Genomic DNA, 25,550 nt, shown 5'->3' on the forward strand with positions numbered 1-25,550 from the left:
ATTCCCATAGAGTTTTTATGTACAACCATGCAACCTAAAATAAGAACACAAATAACTGAAGATATCCCAGAAGAATCACATCCACAGAAACCTCATGAGTCAGTCTTCACCGAGGTGCACCTTAGGGATTGCAGAGTGACCTAAAAGAAAAGATATCTGGAAGAAAACCTAACATAATAACTTTCAAAGAGCCCACAGTCAAGAAACTGCATAGGTTAACATGGAAAAACACTAAATGAGTTTATTGAGAGGAAAAACAGTTATTTTTCCTTCAATTTTTGATTGTGCGCTCCCAAAATTAAATCAGAGACTCAACGCAACTTGTACAATTCAAGACTATACTTTGTTTCTTGCAGAAATACCTGAAACACCATAAATAACACTGAAAACCAAGAGCGCGACTTAACGTGTCTTCACATACAAAAAGCATATCCACTAGTGCCAGATAGTGACAGAAGGGAGTCTGAGTAGTGTGGTGCGGGGGCATTGTCGAAGTCACATTATTTTAAGGAGTTGGGTATATTCTTGCCGTGTGTCCGCCATATACAGAAACTTCATTACTTCATTCAACATGACTTCCCTACCTTTTTCTTACTACCGAATACATCATGAATATCAAACTAATAGGACAAGCTTATCTGAGAAAAGACCTAAACCTCCCAAACACTTCCTCATTCATTTCACAAATATAAGTGGTCTCAGTTCCAATTTCAGTGATGTCCATTTCCACTTACAGTCTGCCAAACCACACGTACTTTTTATGAGGGAAACCCAATTATCGGTTGATTCAACCACTGCTCATCTTATGTTTCCTAATTATTCGCTGTATGATTCCTTTCGTTTCAAAGGTGGTACTTGTGCATATGCCCGCTCTGATATTCCCTGTCAGAGAGAGTAATTTGAAATATCATCTTTTCAGCTTTCTCTGACTTAATATTTCTCTGCCCCATTCTGTCAAATTCATCTGTTAACTCTATCATCCTCCCAAATCCACTAATCCCTTGGAACTCTTCGACTTTCTCACTTTGAAATTTTACTTTCTCCAGTCCAACTTTCCTAACAGTGAGGTAATTTTCATTGGTGATTTTTATGTTCCCTACTCTAGCTGGCTTCCTTTTTCCAGTCATAAGGACCAGGCTAGTTGAGATGCCGAAGCTTTTGTAATTACTGATGACTTCGCACAGACTGGTTCACTTACCTACTCAGACAATCCTACCACAAAGCCAACACACTTGATATTTTTCTCGCAAACAACCCTTCTAAGTACACAGTCGAAGTGAGTGGTCCTCTAGGAACTGCAGTGCAAAACTTGGTGATGGTCTCTTCTCCAATGGAGCCTTTCTCTCTTGTGGCCATTCTCAACCTCATGTTGTTTTGCATTTCAATAATGAAAAATGGGATGATCTGAGAGAATTCTTTTCCTTGGTCGGATTACTATTTCAAATCTTCTGATGTCAACATTTGCTCAGATCCTATCAATGATATATTATTTTTGTAGGGATGAAATTCTGCATTCCACATGCTACCATAAAATATCATCCTTTATCTAAACCGTGGTTTTAAAATAAATGTTTTAAGGCTGTTCAAGATAAGAATGTTGCATATCGCATTTGGCATGCATCCAAATATACAGATTCATTTTCTGCCTATAAGAAAGCTCGCAAAAATTGTAAACAGTTATTAATCAGTCCAAACTAAACTTTGGAGAGGATAAGAGTAGAAAACTTGCTTCTTGTCCAAATAGCAGTCAAGCAGCATTCTAGTCTGTTGCCAAAGTTATTGGTTGAAAGTGTCGTCCCTCTCTATTCCCACCTCTGTATAAACCGAATGGTTCTACTGCTTCCTCAGCTAAAGATAAAGCTGATATACTAGCATCCTATTTCTCTTCTAATTCGTGTATTGAGTGCAAACCATTCAATCCTCCCCCTGTGGATTTCCGTCAATAGGATGCCAGAAGAATTTCGACAGTCTTAATGCCAAGAAATGCCATGCATCGATGATATTTCTCCAATTATTCCCAAAACTTGTGCTCCTGAGCTTACTCCTGTTGTGTGTCTCCTTTTGCACTTTGTTATTCCACATGTGTTTTCCCTTATGTTTGGAAATTTGCTCATATCCAGCCAGTACCTAAAAAGGATAACAAATCTCTGAATCCCATTATCCTTCCATTGCACTTTTTTTTTTTTTTTAATAATGGAGAAATCTATTAACCGTCAACTCCTAAATTGTCTAGAAACCTTCCTTCTGATCAATGATCGATAGTTTGGATTCCGTTAGTGTCGATCCATTGACGATATTCTCGCTTATGTTATCCATCTATGGACAAATTCAATGAAATTTTGGTGAAACTGAAGCAATTGCTCTTGACATTTCAAAGGCTTTAATCGTGTTTAGCATAAAGATCTACTAAATAATCTTGTGTCTTATGGTTTGCCAACTGTTTTTTTATAATTGGGTATTAGTTTCTCTCTGACCGCTCACTGCAGCGATGGCAGACAATTCTCGGTCTCCTAACCTCTAATGCAGCTGTTTCCCAAGGTTCAGTTAATTCTCCCTCTATTTTCCTCTGGTATATTAATGACCTTCTTCCATTGACTGCAAATCCTAACCATAGTTCTGCTCATGACCTATTGCATTCCACTTTCCAGTTTGAGGAACCTTGCCCTACTGACACAGCTTCAACCTCTCGAATATCCCCTACCAATTCCTTAAAGGCACCTCCGTAGCCAGGTGAGCAGGAGCAGCAATGCGTAGTACACGCTTCTTGATTAGACCGGGGTTCGAGCCTGTGACCACCAAATACGGAGAATGCGGAAAGGTCAGGGAATGACCACCGCATATCCCTGGAGTAATATGGCCTTAGTTGCTAATTCTCCTAAAAACCAAATAACAAATAACAACCAATTCCTTAAATGCTGATCTTCAGGTAATTCTCCAGTGGGGCAAAGACAACTTAGTCGATTTCAATCCTTAAACTCAGCCCTGTCTTATATCTCGCAAAAAAAGGATTCTTTTGCTCCTATGCTTTTCTTCGATAATACTCAGATTTCTAAGCAAAATGATATATCTCTTTTAGGGATTACCCTGACTTCTAATCTCTCTTGGCACAAGCACATTACACTGCTTCCTCTGCACATTGCTTCCTCTGCATCTAAAAAACTTGGTTTTCTCTTTCGCTCTCGGCGTTACTTTTCTTCCAAACAGCTGCTCACTCTGTATAAATCGCAAATCCGCCCTGCCATGGAATATTGTTCCCACATCTGGGGTGGTGCCCCCAAAACCTCTCTCAGGCTTCTTGATTCCATTCAGGAAAGGGCAGTTAGGTTAATTAATGACTCGTCTCTAGCAGAGTCTCTCCACTCTGTCTTATAGACGTATTGTTTCTGCTGCATGCCTTTTCTGCAGATACTTCCATGGGCACTGTTCTTCTCAATTGGCTTCTGTAATTGTCTCTCTCTTCGAAACCAATCCTAACACGTACTACAACCAGCGAGCATCATTTTTACTATCCAACTTTTCTTCTTCCTCATATATTCCTTCAACTTTCATTTTCTGGAACAATCTTCCTTCACACGTATTTCCTAAAAATTATCATCTGCAAAAATTCAAGTCTAATGTCAAAAAGTTCTTTTTTTATCTTCTCAACTTTCAGCCCTCGCACGGCACTAAGCTCTATAGGTTCTAATACCTCTCGTGCTTAGGGTTTTCATTAAATAAAGTATAAAGAAATACATTAATTTTCTGATTATGTCCAAGGATTACCCTTTTATCGCTAAAAGAGAATATTTACATTTTTTTTTGTTTGTTTTCGAACTACGAGTATTTCCGCACTTTATCATTGATTAAGATTAATAACAAGATGCTATCCATCTTAAGAATTTGACGCTTTTTCTTGTTCGCTATTGTCATCAATTTTCAGTTTATTTATATTTTTAACATTTTAACAAATCAATCAATAAATGAGGAATTAAATTAAACGTAAAAGATTGTTGAAACGAAGTGGAAACTAAATAAAAATATCAGTTGACATTTTCTCGATTACATCTCGCTTCCCAACAAGTGAAAACCCATTAGACAATCAAAAAACCAGCAGCAGAATAGTGGTTAGTGTTGTTCATTTTCGTAATTTATTCATGGATCCAGGACAAAACGAGATGAAGTGATTTCCTTTTGCAACACCAACAATTGTGATTTTATCACTTGTGTTCTAGGCTCTCACATGACCAAATCACTGAGTACTATCGCTGCAGGCCAAAACATACACTCATGTTTAACTTAACACTTCTGACCGCCTTAAGGATAGCTGAAATGTTCCCGGTCGCTGTGTTTGAAGTTATTACTATCATAAATGAACTAGACGGTCCAAGTATCGCGTAGCTTGCGTTGGCCTACGAGATTTATGCAGCTTTAACCACACAGAAAAGCCATTATCGACACGCCAGCAGCAGAGGGACGACGCGCTGGCAGAAGTGACAGAAGAAACGACAACTTCCCACAACAAACGTAGCATCAATCATCTCAAGCGGGATAGCTGTGCTCGTGCCGTACCACCAAGTCTGTTTTTACCTACGTGATCTATCATCTTTTAAAAATGATGACAGACGATACGTCTTATTCTCGCTCAAGAATAACGTTGACTAGCAAAATATGACTCGCTCATCATTGCACTCCTCTGCCTTGCGAGACACATCTTTTCTGAGTGAGCTTTTCTGCATCTCCACTGTGGCCAAAAAGTATTGGAACAGTAACGAATAAGTAGAGGGACGAATGGAGCTGTAAAAGGTAATGTGTAACTTACCAATAACATTGCCACACACTAACGATCTCAGCTAATTTGAAGGTGGACAGATGGTAGAATCTAATGGGACAAGACTAAGCGGACTTTGCGTTTTGGAGTTCCCAACAATCCAAAAAACGAGCTGCGTGCATTCAAGAACACTGCACAAAACTTTGGCTTGATAAAAATGGAAGACGGATGACTATGCCTAGTTGAACATCGACCTATGAAACTGTCGTACAAGAAGGAGATGTCGCCGTACCACCGCATCCTAAAAAAAAAAGGACATCCACTTTGCGCTATCCCCGCAACGCGAACCTTGTTGAAATATATACAACAGACAACCTAGAAAATAGCACTTGACCTCCAGGATATCTCAAGAAAGTTGCAAGTCCTCGGCTATATTAGCCGAGGACGTAATGCGCACTAATATTAGTCGGTGGAACACACATTTTCAGGAAATATTACTAAATATTTATTTAAAGTTAAATATTGATTTTATTGTTCATAAATAAAAACAAATTCTTATAAAAAGAGAACAAATTGGTCTATATTAAAAAATGTGCTTTAAAATGCTGTCACCCCTGGACTATATCCATTTAGCCCATTTGTTAAGGTGGCATTACTTGACTTTGATCTGAACCTGCACTACAGGAGGGAAGGTTGGCTTGATTAGACCCAATCATCTTGTACGTAATGTAAATCCCTTAGAACAGTAATACCGTGCTGTAAGATTACAAGAAACGTAGATGCACACAGTATACGCAAAAATATATCCACTAAGATGCCATCTGATTAAAAGCATTTCTCCCGATGTTTGCGTTCTCTGTCGTTCTGTTTTCATGAGTTTGAGGATCCAGTGTCAGAAAGAAACTGCATGAAGCATTGCATCAAGTTTGACTTCTTCTCATAGTCCAGGTGACCTGGACTGTGAGAAGTCAGACTTGCTGATTGACAAAATCAACATAGAATCCTCATAATAACAACGATCTAAGCGTCCATAACCGAGTTGTCAATCCCTGGAGTCAAAAAGTGCACGTGCATTGAATGGCTTAAGGATCAAGCCCTCGTGACTACTAAAATACATGGCCCCGGGTGCCAAGCGGTTGTGACTGAGCGATTTCCCTGTGCTTTCACTGCGATTCTCAAAAGGTGAATTCTAGTTCTCTTTTACCTACGTGATCTGACGTTCTTCTCCTTAATAAATTTTACGTTCTTCTCCTTAATAAATCCTTTTATTTAATAGCAGCTCTTTTTTCAAAAGTACTGATCGAGAGCAAGAAAGGAAAGTAACCTTTCATATTTAATAGACTAATCACTACTAACTTCGCTTGGTCACACCAGGCACTGCTCCTGCCTCCCCTTGGCGGGGCCGGTAACCTTGGCAGAAAAGTTCATCTGCCAGGGGCTAAGAGGAGCCAACATGGAAAAAAATATGTTTCCATCTATAGAGTCGACGAGCTGTCGGCCAGATACCGAACATAAACATGATTCGTCACAAGCAAAGAGGTTGAAAACCAATCCCTTGGTGACAGACTTACCAGCATTTTTAATAATGCACTCACTATGAGAACAGCCTCTCAGTAAGCTATCCCCTTTTCTAATCCAAAAACATCTGGAAAGTATTGCAGGGTCTCCCAAGACGGTTAAGAGACTGCAATCAGGGGACTTACTTGTTGAAACTCTAAACCACAGGCATTCTGAAAAACTACTAAAAATGACAAATTTTGCGGGTATTCCAGTTATCTTAACTCCACATGCAACCCTAAACACATCAAAGGGTGTAATATCTAGTTGGGACATGATGAACATGACGGAGGAAGAAATTAAAGAAGAGCTTAAGGAACAAAATGTAATCGCTGTAAAAAGAATTATGGTCAAAAGAGACAATATACTCGTACCTACCAGAAATATAATTCTAACCTTTAACAGTTCAAATCTGCCCTCATCAGTAAAAGCAGGATATCTTCTTTGCCGCACTCGTACTTTCATACCCAATCCGTTGAGATATTATAAATGCCAAAAGTATGGCCACTCTCAAACGACATGCAGAAGCAACCCAGTTTGTCCCAACTGTGGATCCTCTGATCACGTTCATTCAAAGTGATTGTTCGGTGAAAGAAATGATCTGTCCCAACTGCAAAATCAACCATCCGGCCTACTCTAAGACATGTGAGAGATGGAAAACAGAGAAACAAATTGTGAAATATAAAGTTGAAAATAAAGTTAGTTATCAGGAAGCAAGAAAATTAATTGCACCCAGTGTACATAACCGTACCTATGCCAGTATTGCAAAAAAATATCAGACAATAGCCACGCAAACTGATGTTACCATTCCACATAACATATCAATCTCCGATTGGGCTCGAGCTGTCCTCTCTCACCAAGAGTCCAATACCCAGAAGCACTCAGACCAAGCAAGTAATACGCCTCTTAAAATTCCAGTAAAATCTCCTCCTCCACCAGTGATTGCTACTACTACAAATAATCCTAGTTCATCTTCATAAAAGATTATTCAGGACACATCGATGCATTCAGAGTATTCATCCGAACAGGAAGATCCGATTCTGGAAATATTTGTAGAAGAAGAAGATATGGACACAGGTCATCCTACATTTCCAAAAAGAGACAAACCAAAGCCAGAACGCCATAAGACAGCCACGTCAGGTACAGCTTCTTCTAAATTCAAGTAATGCCTAACATCTTGCAATGGAATTGCAGAGGCTTTCGTGGCAACATTGACGACATTCATTACTTAATTAACCGCTACTCTCCAGTTGGTATCTGCCTGCAAGAAACGTATTTAACTCCTCAAATTTCCATTTCCATAAAAAACTACTCAGTCTATCGACTAGATCAGAATACATCCAATTCTGCTCGTGGTGGTATAGCTATTTTAATTAACACAAGGATTCCAGCTAGACAAATCACTCTCCAAACCCAAATCGAAGCTGTCGCTGTGCGTCTGATTACTCAGACTGCTTTAACTCTAATCTCAGTTTATCTCCCACCAAATCATACTTACTCTTATAATGAACTTAAGGAACTTTTATTACAGCTACCCTCCCCTATCTTCCTGCTAGGGGATTTCAATGGCCACCACCCTTTATGGGGATCATCTAAATTAGACAGACGTGGCCGACTGATCGAAACTTTACTGGAAAAACAAAACCTCACTCTTCTTAACAGTGGTTCGCACACCCATATACAGTTACCTAATGGACAGACTTCTGCCATTGACCTATCGATTTCCTCCCCGATACTGTTTTCAGTCATGCAATGGTCCGCTCTGGATAATCCCATGGGCAGCTATCATTTTCCAATTGTTTGTAATCTGATGACTACACAACCACCATTAGAAGAACCCTGCAGGAAATGGAAATTCTCTAAGGCTAATTGGGACAAATTTCAGTCAGCAATCACATTGGACAAAAAAATTATACAACTGCATCCCATAGATGAAGTTACCGATTATATCACTTCCTGCCTTTTATTTGCAGCTAAAAGCTCAATTCCAATATCAGATTCCAAGAATCGACGCCATTTCAACTGTTGGTGGAATGAGGAATGCACAAAAGCGAAGAAAGAACAAAATAAACCATGGAATTTATTTCGTCGAACTCCAACTACAGTTAATCTTATTAACTACAAGAAACGAAAGGCAAAAGCTCGTCTCATTCAAAGACTAGCCAAGAAAGACTCTTGGACTCGGTTTGCATCGACTATCAATAGAAACACGAACCCACGATTAATATGGAAGAAAATTAGGCAGGTTTCCGGGAAGTTTCCAACTGTTCCTTCCCCAATTCTCTCCTGCAATGGTCTAGACGTCTCTGCTCCTCTGGATATAGCAAATGCCTTAGGCAAAACTTTTGCTCACATCTCAGCTGCTTCCACCTACTCTCCGGAATTTCAGAAAACTAAGACCACCACAGAACAGAGACACATCAACTTTCGAACTTCACTGCTACTTCCATATAACCAGCCACTCCAAAAATGTGAACTTATGCAAGCCATCAGAACAACACGCAACAGTGCCGCTGGGCCAGATGGGATATATTATGTTATGTTACAGCACCTTGATGAGAAAAACTTACAAATGCTGCTAGCCTTCTTTAACCGAATCTTCCTGGGAAATGTTTATCCCACTTCTTGGCACCATGCTACAGTTCTGGCCTTTTTGAAACCTGGAAAAGACCCCTCCAATCCTCATAGTTACAGACCAATATCTCTGTCCAGTTGCCTTGGTAAAATTCTTGAAAAAATGATCCACAGTCGACTCACTTGGATCATTGAAAGCGAACATCTACTAAGTAATAGTCAGCATGGCTTTCGCCAAAACAAGTCCTCCTTCGATCTGATGATCAAGGCTGAATCCGAATTCGCAATGCCTTTGCTAAAAACGAACACCTAGTTATGGTCTCCATAGATATAGAGAAGGCATTCGATACTACGTGGCGTTATGGAATTATCCATAATCATGATCTCCGTGGCAACCTGCCTATATTTATTAAGAACTTCCTCAAGAGCAGATCTTTCCAGGTGCGATATCAAAATTCCCTTTCTACTACATTCTTGCAAGAAGAAGGAATACCACAAGAGTCAGTTTTGAGTGCAAACCTGTTTGCCCTCAGAATTGATTCTATCAGAAAATAACTCCCAAATACTGTAGAGGCGTACCTTTACGCTGACGAACTCTCTCTTTCTTGCCATTCACAGAATATGAGATCTATTGAAAGGCAATTGCAGATGTCTCTCAATAAAGTACAAAAGTGGGCTGAGCGCAATGGATATCGTCTTTCCCAACAAAAAACAGTTGCGATCCACTTTGCAATCAACGCAAACTGCATACGGATCCTGAACTTCGGATATCAAATACCACCATTCCAATTGCCAGCAATATCAGATTCTTGGGACTAATCCTGGACAGTAAGCTGAACTTCTTTGAGCATGTTAAATTATTACGTACTACCTGTTTTAAAAAGATCAACATGCTAAGAGCTTTATCTGCCCATTCTTGGGGAGCAGACCGGACAACTTTGCTGCTCTTATATAGAGCATTGATCAGATCCCGTTTAGATTATGGTGCTCCAGTTTATGATTCTGCCCGAAAGAGTGTACTACGCTGGCTGGATCCTATTCAACATAGTGCACTGCGGATTGCAATTGGTGCGTATAGGACTTCTCCAACTCATAGTCTATACATTGAAGCTCATGAGCCCCCTCTGCATCTCCGCAGAAAAATGCTGTTACTTAAATATGCAGCCAAAATACAGACTTGCTCTTTGCACCCTATTCAGCCATACCTTTTTAATCAACCAGTAGTTAATGTCTATAGAAATAAACCAAGTAAAATACGACCAGCTGGCCTACGGCTCCTTTAAATATCACAGAACTGGAATGTTCCTCTCCACAATAGGCAACAGATAAAGAATTACTCTCATCCTCCGTGGACCCCCTTTCCTCAACTGACCTGTGATACTTATTTTCTACAATGGGGAAAGAATCGCCTACCGACACTAAATGTGCAACAACTCCATGCTAAGCCATCTTCAAAGCTGTGCTGACTTCTTGCCGGTATATACGGATGGTTCCAAATCTCTTTCAACTGTTGGAGCAGCAGCAGTGTTTCCCTCTGCTATCATATCAGCTTCTCTTCCACCTGAGTATAGCAACTTTTCAGCAGAAATGTATGCAATACAATTAGCTCTAGAAAATTTGACTCTACTCCCATTTGCAAAATATAGAGTTTACACTGACTCTCTCAGCTCAATTAGAGCAATGCAGAATCCCTCTCAAAAGAATCACCGTATTTTAATTAAAATCAGGAGTTTGCTATTGCAAATTGACCACCGTCAACAACTAGTGAAGTTTTGCTGGATTCCGGCACATTTAGGCATAAAAGGAAATGAACTAGCTGATATATCTGCTAAAAATCCATCAACCTTAGACTTAACCTCTGTCTTCATTCCAGCATCTGATCATAATATCATAATTCAAACAGCATACCATGCACAGTGGACAGCGCTATGGCATAAAGAAACAAATAACAAACTTTTTCAATTGAAACAGGACCCAAAATTATGGCACTCATGCACTCAGACAGTTCGGCGAGAAGAAGTGGTACTCGCTCGGATAAGAATAGGGCATACCCATCTGACTCACCTCCATTTACTCACCGGCAGTGATCCTCCTCACTGCTCTGAACATCTCCGGGAGGCAAATATCTCCAATAACCTGTACCACTGTATCAAAACCTACCTATCTGATAGAAGGATCTCAGTATGTGCTCCCTACCCTCAACTTACTCGGCCTATCTTCCAGGGGTGCCCACAAGGTTCAATCCTGGGGCCACTCCTTTGGAATATGGTGATGGACGGCTTCCTCAATCAGAATCTCAATGGGGCAGATGCACAAGCATTTGCAGACGACCTCGTCCTGATGCTGGAGGGGGACAGCCGGGCACAACTGGAAGCCACTGCAAACCGGGCACAACTGGAAGCCACTGCAAACCGGGCAATTGACTCCCTGCAAACGTGGGCGAAACAGAACCACCTAACAATATCACCAACCAAGACATCCTCAATACTCCTTAAGGGTTCTCTCGACACGAGAAGGCCACCACAAATCAAAATAGAAGGAACCACGATTAAACTAACTACAGAACTAAAATACCTCGGAATCGTATTGGATAAAAAACTTATCCTTTACCCCACATCTCATCTATCTCCAGAGAAAGATCAGGAACTACTCAGCCCTCATAGCAAGAGTCACACGAAAAGATTGGGGACTACGGAAACGGACCCTGTCTCTCTTTTACAAGGCTTTTTTCATCCCTGCCGCCTCATACGCTGCAGGGATTTGGTACAACAAAGCAACCACGGCTGTGAACAAAAGGAAATTAGAATCAATACAGCGTAGCATCTTGCTCACCATCACAAGAGCATGCTGCACTGTCAGGATCACTCCCCCTGGAAATTGTCCGCTGCGGCATGCTCTTTCAACTGTCCAGAGGTAAAAGTGTATCCTGCATCGGCTTCACTACCGATCCAGCCAACAACAGCAACATAGAGAAAAAACGTCTTACCAACCATCTCCAGCAAACCTGGCAGTCCCGATGGGCAGAATCAACTAAAGGCGCCATAACCCGGAAATTTATCCCGGACGTTACCCAAGTCTACCCCCACCAGCCGGCTTGGTTCTCACCGGGGCTCTACACCACCTTCCTTCTAACGGGACATGGTTCCTTTAATGCCAAACTTTCGACCTTCGGAATAAAAGAATCACCATTATGCCACTGCGGTGAAAATCAGACATGGACACATCTGATGCATGAATGCCCCCTCTTTGATGATATAAGATGTCACTTTATAACAAAAATATGTTTCAACCCGAAGGATCGGGAACACCTTGTACTGTCGGAAGAGGAGTACTATAGAGCCCTCTCGAAATTTGCGCATGAACTGTTCAGCAGACTACGAGCATTACCACAACTTCCCTAAACTCGACACTGGAACTCTGACAACTGAAACGGACAACAATGACTAGGACTTAACTGGAGGAGACCTATATCCCCTTAGTTACACCATCCCACACTGACACCCTGATTATTGGAACAGCAGTGGATGGGATCCTATCCCAACACTGACCAACTAATGGACTGTACACTGTCATGGACCTGACGAAGCCACAGCTTTGCTACATACACGCCATGTTAGTGATCTGAGCCGGCTCCCTTGTTCGGCCTTTCTTCTCCCTTACCCCGGCGGGGGGAGGTGACGGCTTTCCTGTCTCCTCCCCTCCTTGCCGACCCCACTCTTCCCTCTGGTGGGGTATGGGCATGCCCCACTGATTCTACCTGGGGTCGTCTCCCCTATTGACCCCCATTCTTCTGTCTTTATCCCTCCAGTCTTCATTCTCCCTACCCAATTCTATCTGTATGCAAGCGAATGTCCCACACGCCAAAAATAACCGTGTCTAAATTACGCTGTTCGCCCACCATTTTGGCTTTTCTAATTCTAGCGCAATATTCCCATGCAAAAAAAAAAAAAAAATTTTTTTTTTTTTTTTTGCATGGACCTTAAAAAGAAAAAAAAAAAAAAAAAAAAAAATTTTTTTTTTTTTTTTTCTTTTTAAGGTCCTAGCCACTGAAATCCCAGGAAACTAGGTGGCAGGACCTGCCAGAGTGCAAATTTAAACTAGTGGTTACCTGGTCTGCCTCCACGGGGCGAAGTGCGGGCAACGTTGGGCCTCAGCTGGGGTCCAGCGGCTAAATGGCCAGAAGAACAACGGTACATAACACAACACACTCACATGATCCATACACTTTTAAATCTCTGGCCTTCCCAGTGAACTGGTACACTCACAATGAAAGCAACGCGGAGATGGGGGGAACCCCTGGTGCCGTTAGACACTTAACACACTTTGCTCTGAACATCTAACAGTCAAACATATTTTGATTGACTGTCCACACTATCAACCACATCGTACTTCAAAATCTGGCTAATCTTCAAGAACCGCTGACACTACATCATATCATAGGAGAGGAGGCAAATATTAAGGAACTTTTCTGCTTTCTGAAACAAATTGGAGTGTATAATCTTTTATGAATAGCTCTCAGAACTGAAATGAATTTGAATTGTTACGTTCTTTATTATTTTCTGATATAACTACGAATAGGCGCACTATAGCCATAGCAGCTAATGCGCCAATAAACAACCATACCACACACACACACTAAAATACATTATAACGTTCTTGTACATTCTCCTCTATCTTGTGAACTCCTCTGTTGTTGTATGGCTGTTTTTGAGTGTAAACAGATTATTTTTTGTCACGATGGAAGACACTTTGCAAGAGGAGCAATGCACGTTGAAGAGTAATGAGACTATTTGCAACAGGTTTCAATAAAAATGTTTATTTAGCGTTTACTGTTTTCATTCAAACCACTCTCGTGTATCTGTGGTACGCAAATTGTCTGTTAAAAATATTTGGCATTTCTGCATTGCTGTAAGAAGTGAAAGTACATTCTAAAGAAAGCTTCAATTTTAACGAATATCTTCATAATGAAATATATACCACCAACATAATGCAGCCATCAGCGAGGCCTCCCCATTACTTTTTCTCGATGGGCTTCGAGCAGTTTTGCTTAGAAGTGAGTTGCAGAGAGAAGTGATCGAAAGAGCCCCGACTAGAATTTTATGTATCAGCGTGGAGCTTATGCAACTCGCTGCAGATTTCCACTAAAGCCTTTTATCCATAGCTGCTGCATTTCCTGGATCTAGTGCACGTACGGGTTTGCTCGTGAATGAACATTTAAGGTCACCGATGACACAGGTAATGACGTTGTTAATTTATTCTGGCTCACTTCCTCCTCTCTTTGATTCTGGCATTAAGGAAACTCTCGCTCCGTGGTATTATCACGAACAAGAGACGAAATATTTCGTCGTGTGCAGCGCACGATATCTATTCTGATTCTCTAATGACTTAGTGAAGGTAAACTTATTTTTTTAGTAAAATGAAATAAGAAAAACTGAATATTTTCTTGTAGCTGTGTTCGCAGAAGCTAACAAAAGTGAATGGATTTAAAATTCTCTTTTGGGAATCTCTTGAACTTCTTATGGGCGTGTTTTTCTTTCCTTCTCAGCTGAAACTCATCAATTTGCATCTAGCTACAACGACACTAGTGTCATCTGCGATGTTTTATTAACTAACTTTATTTACGTAGTTAATTGGACCTGGGCCAAATTATCTGGTCTTGTGCGTAGGTGGCGCAGATACCCTCCGGAAATTCGAGTTTTTCATCCAGATAATCAGGCGAAACGACCGCACTGGCACCTCACAGCTTAAGTTGCTATCTCAAAAATAGAACAATCATAACCAATAATTAGTTCCCCCATAACCAGGCTTTGGTTAAAACCATGATTGCAAAACATGGTGAGAAAATACCCAGGCATGTAACCGAGTTAGTGATGAGCATTATTATCTGTAACTTCATTGTAGTGCATGAAGTTAACAGTTTGGGTGACCCGGGGCTCTTGTGATGAAGAATGGCTTATTAAGGAAATCGATGACTTAAGTTGATAAAAATTAAGAACTTTTATAGTTGTCCTCTGTTCCGATTTGCTTTTATTAAAAACAAACCACTTAACTCTGAAAAGCTGGAAGTTGAACTGGGAGTTAAATACTCAGAGGTATATTAGTTGACGCTCATCGATTTACATCTACCTGATATTCATGTATGAAAAGTGAGGCGAGGAAAGAAAGTCAAAAATGATCTGTTTCTGGCCAAGCTCTCAAAGATGTTATCTTTAAAAGATCTGTTAGTTTATGAGGAAAATAAAAGAATAGTTGCTCCGGGTTAGGTTTGTTGCCCTAGTGATTACCTTTTTGATTTGATTTAATGACAGATCACAAGGGAATTTTGATATTTATGTTGAAGTCTTAACAGACGGTGTTCATCAATTTGGATAAGCCATATGTATTTCATAAAATACTGGATACGCTATTAAAATCCGTATACAATAACCAGAGATTTCTCCAACACAATTGTGGTTCTATTGAGTGTACAGTAACGGAGCGATATTTCAATTTTATTTATTCCGGAAGAAACGCGTGGCATTTCAAACAATTGTTGTTGTAGGGTTTCAGGGCCATAAGCGACTAAGACCATATTGGTCCGTATATACTGTCCGTATATTGCGTGTATTCTTTGGTCTATTTATTTATTTTTCTGTGCGAAAAACTCGAGTTTCCTGGGGTGGAAACTTTCTGTCCACGCCTAAGACAGACTGACTCAACCATGGAGTGATAAAACCAAACCCCATAAAAGTTTCTCGACAGAATTCGAACCCCAGCCTTTTCCACTCTGTGTGTTTGTGGAGGATTGCGATTATAACCACTGCTCTACCCGTGTGGAAAGGGAAGGACTACAACAGTGTTCAGGAAAAAAATTCCACCTTAATCTGATCACATGACGAGGAATATAATCCCTTCAGGCGCTACCTGGGATCGCTTCTGATGCTAAAAGTATCTTCTCACAGACGGAGAGTACAGCAAAATTAGGAGTAATTTTAAAGAATCCATAAATAAATCTGTACGATGCACCAAATTGTAAAAGGATTCCCTGGCGAACAGAAGGAAAAACGAATTTTAATTGCATGATTCGTAAATTTACAAATAAAATTACAAAAACTTGAAGCTCAATTTTTAAGAAAGCAAAATTTTGTTCTAGCTTTTACTAAATTCATATACATTTTTAATACCTCAATAGACAACATTGATAGTTTTTTACTGTCAATGCTGTTTATAAGTTACTTTTATTTTTTTCCTTTCTGCCCAAACAGAATATTGCGAAAATACTCCAGAAACTTTTCGAATAAAAATACATAAAAGAATCCAAATATATTGTTGATATTCGTCGTAAAATCTGAATTTTCATTTTAAGCTTTTTCTCAGTCGAACGTAGCGCCCTCCTACAAAGTGACAATACACACGCAAAGCTCAATATTAGATAAAATTTAAAAATATACATAGTTCTTACGTTACCTCCATACTGTACAAGAATTTCGCAAACAAATATACTGGCGATATCCTATAACTACAGTTGCGACAAATATGCCATTTATTTTGGATCGCAGAAGAGCTTTTTACACCAACGAACTTTTACCAGACATTGTAATATTTTCCATCTGAAGATGGAATAACGTGGAAACTATGACTGTGGACTCTTCCGTTTTTCTCTGGCTCCTTCCCAGTACCAAAGGTTCTCCTTTGTCACAGATTTCTTTGGAATATTCCCAGTTACAACACTGTATTAGTTTTCTCTGGACCCATTTCTTTGCGCTCATTAACACTGCAATGCAAGAGGGACCCACTTACATTCCGGACATCAAACAGCCTCCGTAGAAGGCGATAAAAGGCCGAAAACAATAGCTCGCTGTGACAGAACTCCATACTTTCTATTTCTGTGATCTCCCTCGTGTATCGTTGTCTTCGCCGAAGTGCAAACTTCGTTTACCCACATATCTCCTCCCACATGTATCTTAACAGATAAGGAGCCTTATCTAGGACTCCACGAGCGAGTTATATGAGGTAGCACGTGATACCTGCATAGTTTAGCGAGGTACCCTTCTCCATCACACGACCTCTTTATCTGCGAAAATGCACTTACCGATTGCCATCACAACAGATGGTGTACTCGTAGCGAAGTAGAGGACATGTAATGAACTTGACAAAGACGTAAGATCAGGCGTGAGGTACGGGTGAATTTGGAGAAGGCGGTACCGTGGAAATTACATTTGCTGTCTATTTACGTTAACAGTCATGCCGATCATAACATATCTTCACATATCAGTTTCTTCTTGGTTTTCAAACAGCTGTTCTGCGTGAATTCATCTTAATCCAAAAAAATGGGAAGTGAGGAATAAGATTGCTTATCTGATTTAGAAACATGCGACAAAATAACCAGCGTTTACGATCATCCCATCTCATTTTGGTTTACTTTAGCACAGTAATCAACATTTGATTCCGTTTTATTTATTTATTTAAATTTTATGATATAATTTTGATTTACCGCATCATGTTGCGTAATCAGAGTAGTCGACTAGCTTTTAATACAGATTACTTACTTATAGAGATTACTTTAATCCAGACAGAGCATGGGTTTTTCAAAGGGAAAGTCTTGTCTGACCAATTTGATTGAATACTATGATGTGGTCACAAAGGAACTGGATGCAAAAAATAATTTGGTATCATATACTTGGATTTCAGGAAAGCTGTTGCACATGGACAACTACCATACATATTGGAAAAGTATGGCGTTAAGGGCAAGTTGCTACAATGTATAAACGGATGGTTGAGTGGGAGAAGACAGAGAGTGGTGGTCAATGGGTACTGCTCTCCGTGGACTAATGTTATTAGTGGCGTCCCTCAGCGTTCGGTGTTGGGTCCTCTGTTGTTTTGTATATTTATCAATGATATTGATGAAGATATATCAGGCTTAATGTCGAAGTTTGCAGATGATACAAAGGTTGGCAGGGTTGTTAATGACAGTATGTTGCTGCAACAAGATCTGGAAAAGTTGTGCAGATGGGCTGAGAAGTGGCAACTGAAGTTTAACAAAAAAAAAGTACCGTATATGGGAGCAATAAACCCAGAGAAATGTACCAACTATGTGGTACTGATTCTATGTGGTAGTGAAGAATGAAAGAGACCTGTGGGGTAATTGTGCAGTCAGATATGAAGTTTTCCGAGGAGTGCAGACAGGCTGCCAGAGTAGGTCCTGGGGGCTTGTCAATGATATACAGGAATTTTACGAGCAGCGATAAGGAGGTGATTATCCCCTTGTATAATGCAATTGTCAGGCCACACCTTTAGTACTGCTTACAGGTCTGGAAGCCTCATTTTAGGAAGGATGTAGAGTTGCTAGAATGAGTATAGAGAAGGGCAACAAGATTGGTGAAGGGAAAAACGGGGTGTTCTTATGAAGACAGGCTTAATTTCTGCAAATTGCTGCTTCCTGAGACCAGGCACCTGCGATGCGATCTGATTGAGGTGTATAAGGCCTTGAATGGATTGAGCAGACTTAATACTGAGGGGATTCTTTCGCTTGCTCAGATTACAAACCTGACGGGGCATAGATTCAAATCGAGGAAAGACAATTGCAGAATAGATGAGGAAGTTTGCCTTTAGCCAGCGGGTAGTTGATTGCTGGAACAAACTTCCATCTGTTGTTGTGGAAGTTGATAGCTTAAATAAATTCAAGGCAGAACTAGACAAACATTTGGAATGAATGGATTAGTAAAATGGGAAGGATTTTATTATTTTTATTTTTTTTCGCTGATGCTCTATAAACTTGCTTTTTTGCATCATGTGCCTCTACTAATGCTAATACTTAACTTTCAAAATTCGTATAAATAAAATTTCAGTGTCCCAAAATTGTCAATTTATTGCAAAAGTTGGTAAAAATGAACTGCATGCGACTATGAGATCCTTAGAGACCATTTCTGCATGTATCAATCCTGAAAGCCAAAAATTCAGATAAGGTCAGGATGTACTCAGATATCCTCGTCCCCAGAATTCTCCAGCATCTATCCAAATACCAGAATAGGCACATTATGGCCTAAGTTGCCATTGTGCCGATAAACATCTACACCACCAACCAACCTCGTCCCCAGACCCATTTATTGCTTACTAAAATTTTACTCTAAATTGAATTTTTGAGAGATTCATTTTATCGTTTACTTATTGACATTGCTGGATACCCAGATATAAATCATTAACTAATTGTACTGAAAGCGTGCAGATTCCAGATGCCTACCATCAATACAATGCTGATTAATAAAACTGAAGTAATCTTAGAAATTGCACCGAAATGTTCTCTTTGCGGAAATTTACACCACTTTTGGGTCTTCATTGCTTCCACCTGATTAGAGCCCAATTCTAGGTGGAAAACTATTAAAATTCAGGAAGAATCCGAATCTCATTTCTATGCAAAGCAAGGTCGTCGAGATACATATACATTTTACTGAATCTTTTTGTGAGTGATGTTTGGGGCAAGTGGAGAGGGAGTTCCTGGAAGCCGGCAACTGAAAGAGATGAAAATTTCATTGACACATTCAGAAATAATGGATAGAAAGTTTGTGAGGAATTCGGGCATGATGCTGGCGAATAAATAGAAGCTGATGAGAAATAGCTACATTTCGCTGGGATTGCCAAATTACCAAGGTTTTTCAAAACAACTTCAAATTAACAGATGACATCTAATCGAATCAAATCATTATTTCAAAAGAAGAGAATTATATCAAGAATAAGATACATGTGATTATTTAACTCGTATAAACCTTTCTGGGTGAAAATACCACACGCTTTTTTCTTTGGTTGGTTGTTGAAGAGTTTTATGGCCATCAGCAACTTAGGCCGTATTGCCTACATACATATCTGTAAACTGCTTCTCTTGGGGAACCTGGGACCTACTAATTCAGCCACGTTGTGAAAAATACCCATAAAAATTCCAGTTCGAATGGCAGAATGATCTCACCCGTTCCCCCAAACAAACAAACATGGTAACTCTAGAATTTAATTACTCACATGCCAATTTGACCCATTTGTGATTGCCATTACGCGCTAAAAAGTTTGTTCCAGTTTGGAATTTCAGTTTGAAATTAAACGCTAGCAGCGAAGGGAAACGGAGGAGAGGTTTTTATAATTACTTCGATGATAACCTTTTCTCCTTCACTGAAACCGTTTTGGTGAAGTATCTTCCACAGGTATTCTAGCACTCTTATAATGAAGAAAAGAAATGGAAAGAGAGGTAGCTCTTTTCACCGATAATGCAACATCTGTACGTTCTGTTGATGTGAACAGCAAAACTCCTTGAATGTACTCCTACATACAGTAAGTACGCATAACTCTGAAAACAGAGTAGTATCTTATTTTGCGAAAATAGCTCTCCTTCGAATAAGAAGCATTCTCTCCTAATGGACTCTTCTTCAAAGACACCGTAAATGGAGTATATTTCCGGGTTTTTTTTTAGTGATCTTAAAGAAAATATCGAAAGAAAATGCATTAGTTTCAAAGAAGATCAGTTTATTTCGATCTCAATGAAGCGACCGGGGATTCTTTGAAGTTTCACGCGCTGCCCATCACTAGTTAATGCTTAGCTGATGATCTGAAAGTGTGTGAATGTGGAAAACACCAAATAACTTACTTTTCCAAAGCTGAAGTTCGGCCTATTGGAATTCTTCGAGACCAGTTTTTAGGTGTGTTTTTATATTTATGGTTTTTAGTGCGAGTTCGAGTAATCGTCATTAGTATACTCTAAGTTAATTGCGAACTAATTAAATCAGACGTGAGATAGAATCTATATTTAGATATGGTAAATAAAATATAGAAATTACATTCAGCAATAATTTCCCGAATATATCTTTGCGACATATAGTGGCTAAATCTGTAGTAGGTCTGAATCTGAACACAGATGTAAACAGGTTCTTAGGTGAGGACGAAATTAATTGGAATTAGTGAACTGAATTGATTGAGTTAGTCTATTTCAAGACATTGAAGGGGATCTGAGTAATTCTGTTTTCTCTTCTTGCAAACATCCAACTCGACTTTAGAACTTACCACCTCATTGTATTTCCTATTACAGTATACTTCCAAATATTTTAAGAATTATTCTTTGCCTTCTCTTGCAACGAATAGCTGGTTTTAATGTACACAGATATGATCAGCGTTTCGCTTGCAGATTAGTATAAGAGTTTAAAGATGAGTCAAACTAGATTTTTGGACACATTTGACACCTTTTACTTAAGCCAGCTTCCTGGACTGACAAATATAAACAGCTCCATGGCGTCTTTTGATTGGAAGAGACGTCATATTCCTTCCACGACTATACAGTCTGTTTGGCTTTAATTTTAAAGAGTGTTACAAGGCGCAGATAAGATCCAGGTCTTGGCTCAGCAATTCCTTCTTCTGGCATGAAAATAAAATGTTATTGTTACTGTAGGGTAGCGATTTTATACTCATTCGTCGAAGTACTTTGGAACAGATTTAACATTTGTTCATACAGTTGACGGATGAAAAGTTATTCACAGATATTTTATTTCCGAATAATTTGTATTAAATAGTTTTTCCATAAATTACTTTTATATATTACCCCAGGGGCTCATATCTGGTGAGTATGGGTTTGCCACACCCAAGGTCCTGAGCTGGATATCATCATTCTTCTCTTTCTTGGTGATTCCCTTCTGCTTCTTGTTCTCTCTCTCTCTCTCTCTCTCTCTCTCTCTCTCTCTCTCTCTCTCGCTCGCTCGCTCTCTCTCTCTCTTTACTTATAAAACTTAAAGGAGTTTCCAGCAAACTGACCGAAGGATACACGCAATTATATACGCAGTGTTCGGAAACCTCTGAAAACAAAATCGAATTCATTTAAATTAATGGCAAAGCAATTTATTTAATAGGAAAACGGAATAGATATTAATACCGCTTAATAATTAATACTCTTTCCGATAAGGACATCAGATAACACACTACTCGCTCATTGCCACTGCTGTAATTTAGCTGATTGCTAGAATTCAGTTGACTTAGCGCAGCTTTTGTATAGATACTCTCCAAACTTTGGGCATACAAGTAGCCCGCGTTCAGATTAATCCTTTTGTTTACTTTTAACATTTTCCCTGCAGCTTCGCCACACGCTAATTACCTTCCAGGCCGACACCAGGAGGAGCCCCGGACTTTAGAGTTTCATTCCGCTGGCCTGACACTAATGGATAAGGTTGTGATTAATGAATGCCCTTCCTATTGACATTTTTAAGTGGTTGTGTGGCAATGAGCGACTTTTATTAGAATTATTAATGGTGTTTTAGGTGTGTTAACTAGAATTAAATTGGGAGCGCCTGACATCATACTTAATTCCACAATGCACGCGAGCTACATACCACCATTCTATTCAACAGAAAGGGACCTACGCTCAGAGATCTCTAGTCATCTTCATGTATGCGTTGCTCTAACAAAGAGTTTGTTAATCTGACAGAACTTCCAGGCCAGTTTGTTGTCCAAAGCTGTTGAATACATTTAAAATGCGTAATTTACTTAAACTTTCTGCAGTTCTTTGCTAAAATAAAATGTATATAAAGAGTCTTCAGTAAGCAACCAGATCGAATTTGGAATAGTTTTGGTCCATAATATTTTTTTATCCATTTCCGATTCCAATAAATTCATTCAACACCTATTACAGTCCAGAATGATATCCAGCACGGAAAATCAATGTTATCGTGTAATATTACGTTCATTAATAGGTGTCTGAAGTTCTTTCTAAAGGACATTGATTAGTTTTTCATCGAGTATTAATGAATTCATACCAGTTAACGATTGTATTTTAATAATTTTAACAGCATAATTTATGGGTCTTAACTTATAGTGTATCATTTATCTAAGAATTGTCTCATTTTAAAAATAAAATTATTCTTTCACAAGATATTGTGGGTGTCCATGGGAATACTTCCAGTCATATAATGTTGCATTTCAATATTTATTTGGATTTGAACTTGAAAGTCTTGAAGGTTCTTCGAACGACCAACTCTCGATCATAATCAGCGAGAAGCGACTGTTTGACTAGTTTAATGATTTTGTTAATAAAGTGTTGATAAGGACTCGTTTACCTAGTTAGATAATAGAGCCCGCCTCCCAGTGGCAGGGATGGAAACCAGATTCACTGGGAAAGGCGGGGCTGTGCTTTGAGCCTTATGTATAAGATTATACACTCAATGTCATACAAATCAAATCGAGCAATTTGACCGGACGTCAGCTATCACGGACAGCAGTGTGCACGTTATAGTCAAATAGCAACGAATTAAAGAAGGACGTACAAAGAGCAATTCCTGTATTAATATCAAGGAGAATTTTGCTTGAATATTTAAATCGCTGTTTTCTCACAACTAAATATCTAGAGGAGATTTTAGAACGTACGAAGACAAAACTAGCAAATAAGACTACATTAATTAAACTGCTTGTTGAGGCTGGTGGAATCTTCAGAGAGCTATTATATATCTCGACACATAAAATCCCGTTTGGTGGAAACCGGGCAGCTGTGCACGATTTAGAGTTCCTAATGATAAATTGAGAGACCGGAGGACACCGCTTGCTGCGTAGTATTTTTTTTCACTCCCAGGGCGGGAGGATTTTCTCAAGCTGATGTACCACGACCGTAATGGACTACTTTGTTACCCAACCGACCGGAGAAGACATGTCATGTGTCCCCGTAATGTGCTGCTGGAAAAGTAAATGATAAGAGGAATCAGCCTCGTTGGTGTTTAGAAGCTGTATATGACAAAATCGATTTTACTGGACTGATCGTGCGGGAGCATCGAGACAGACCTAAAGACGACAGAAACCTGTATTTTGTGGTGTCGTTAAATCGCACGAGGGAGAACTTCCATATCATAAATTCTTCCTTAAGTACCTCGGAGGTGTGCATGGGTTCGTTTGAGTAGTCAGTAACAGGACAGACGTGTTATTTTTGCTGTTGTTGCTAATAAGGTTTCAACGGTATAGATGATACTTGGATAACGGTCCACTCTTCAGCAGGCCATCTAAACTAAATTAGATGTGAGATTGGGATCTCAAAAGTTACAGTTTAAGGTAAGAAAAAAGTAGCAATTAAATATTCATCAATAAAGCATGCGCATTAGGGGTACCGTAATGTTTTGCTATTTAGCGTAATAGCCTCCTTTTGAAGAATAGTTATTACGCTATCCTCCAAACGTATTGCATTCTCAGTGTTTTTATAATTCACTAGACCTTTCCAAATAAATAAGTGACTCAGATCGGCATAGAAGGAAGACGTGTGAGGGATTGGTTTGTTGTTTTTGTCATTGCACTTAGAACCGAACTGACTGATGTTGGGAGGGTGTTACAGTCGCATATCAACGGCTGGTTTGTCGATTCGTGCAGTTGTCGACAGTTTACTCCATCGAGAGTCAACCGTTGAGGATATTAACATGAAATGGAACCGTGCTGACACAACCATCGGACAACAACGTAGAGGAAGACAAGGAAAGCTCACTTCACATGACCAGAGAATACTCGATGGAGTAGCACGACAATCTCGTTAGATAATCATGTTAAGGCGTCAACAGGGGGTTGCATCTATACGAACATTCTATATTTGGAGCTCTGTGGCCTGGCCTTCGCCGTAGAACAGTTGGTATAATCACCATCCTCACCACAGCGAGTGGAAAAGACCATTTAAAATCCCTTGTATGAAGTGAGAAATTTATGGGTCTTTTTTTCAGAATGTGGCTGATTTCGTCGGTCTCAGTTGAGAATTGTATTGTTTTTTTTTTTTTTTTTTTTGTCCCAGAAAGTCATATTTTTTCCAGTAAAAAGAAAATTGAGCACAGGCACAAGAATTTATAGACAATATATAGGCGCAATATGGTCTTAGTCACTGATGCGCCTAAAACCCTAAGACAACAACATTGCATTTACCTTTTTAACGTGGTAAACTGTTTATAGGTTACCAAACATTGTTATTAGTGTTTTTGTTTTGATTTGGACAAAATTTTTTTGTATTTTGAAATATCATTAACAAAACTAAACATCAAATATATAATGCAATATTACAAAGTGTTTTATTACATGAATGAGAGACTGGGACCTTAACTGAAAGACAGAAAAATAAACTGCTGGCCGTTGAGATGGATTTTTTGCGAAGATCGGCAAGAAAGTCTAGGACTGAAAAAGTTAGAAATGAGGTGAAAGGAGTACAATGAATGCCCAAAAAACCATCATTAATAAAATAGAGGAGGAAAGATTGGAGTGGTTTGGCCATGTGAAGAGAATGGAGAACGACAGATTGCCCAGAGGAGCCATGGAGAAGGAAAAAGAGAAAGACCAATAAGGTCGTGGGTAGAGGGTGTGAGAGCAGCCATGAATAGATGAGGACTGGTGGATTGGGAAGATAGAAGAAATTGGAAAAAAAAGAACAGAGGGATGACTTTTCGATGTTAGGCTGAGGAGAGCCGTTGTAATAACGGAATAAATCCTAAGAAGAAGAATTTGACTTGGCGCGTTATGTCTTAAATGAGGCAATAAAAACGAAATCGACCAATCAATCAATCAACCTATGCTATGTATAAGTTGTATCTTTGAGATATTTCTTCTCATATGTCATTCAGGACACACTTCTACCAACTAGAGTGAGGCGCGCCAATCATAATTTACACCTGAACAGTTTGGAGAAGAACAGATGCTTTTTGGCACAAATGACGAGACT

This window comes from Mastigoproctus giganteus, chromosome 8 (genome assembly GCF_048544385.1).
Source record: "Mastigoproctus giganteus isolate SK-2022 chromosome 8, ASM4854438v1, whole genome shotgun sequence".
Lineage (NCBI taxonomy): Eukaryota > Metazoa > Arthropoda > Arachnida > Uropygi > Thelyphonidae > Mastigoproctus > Mastigoproctus giganteus.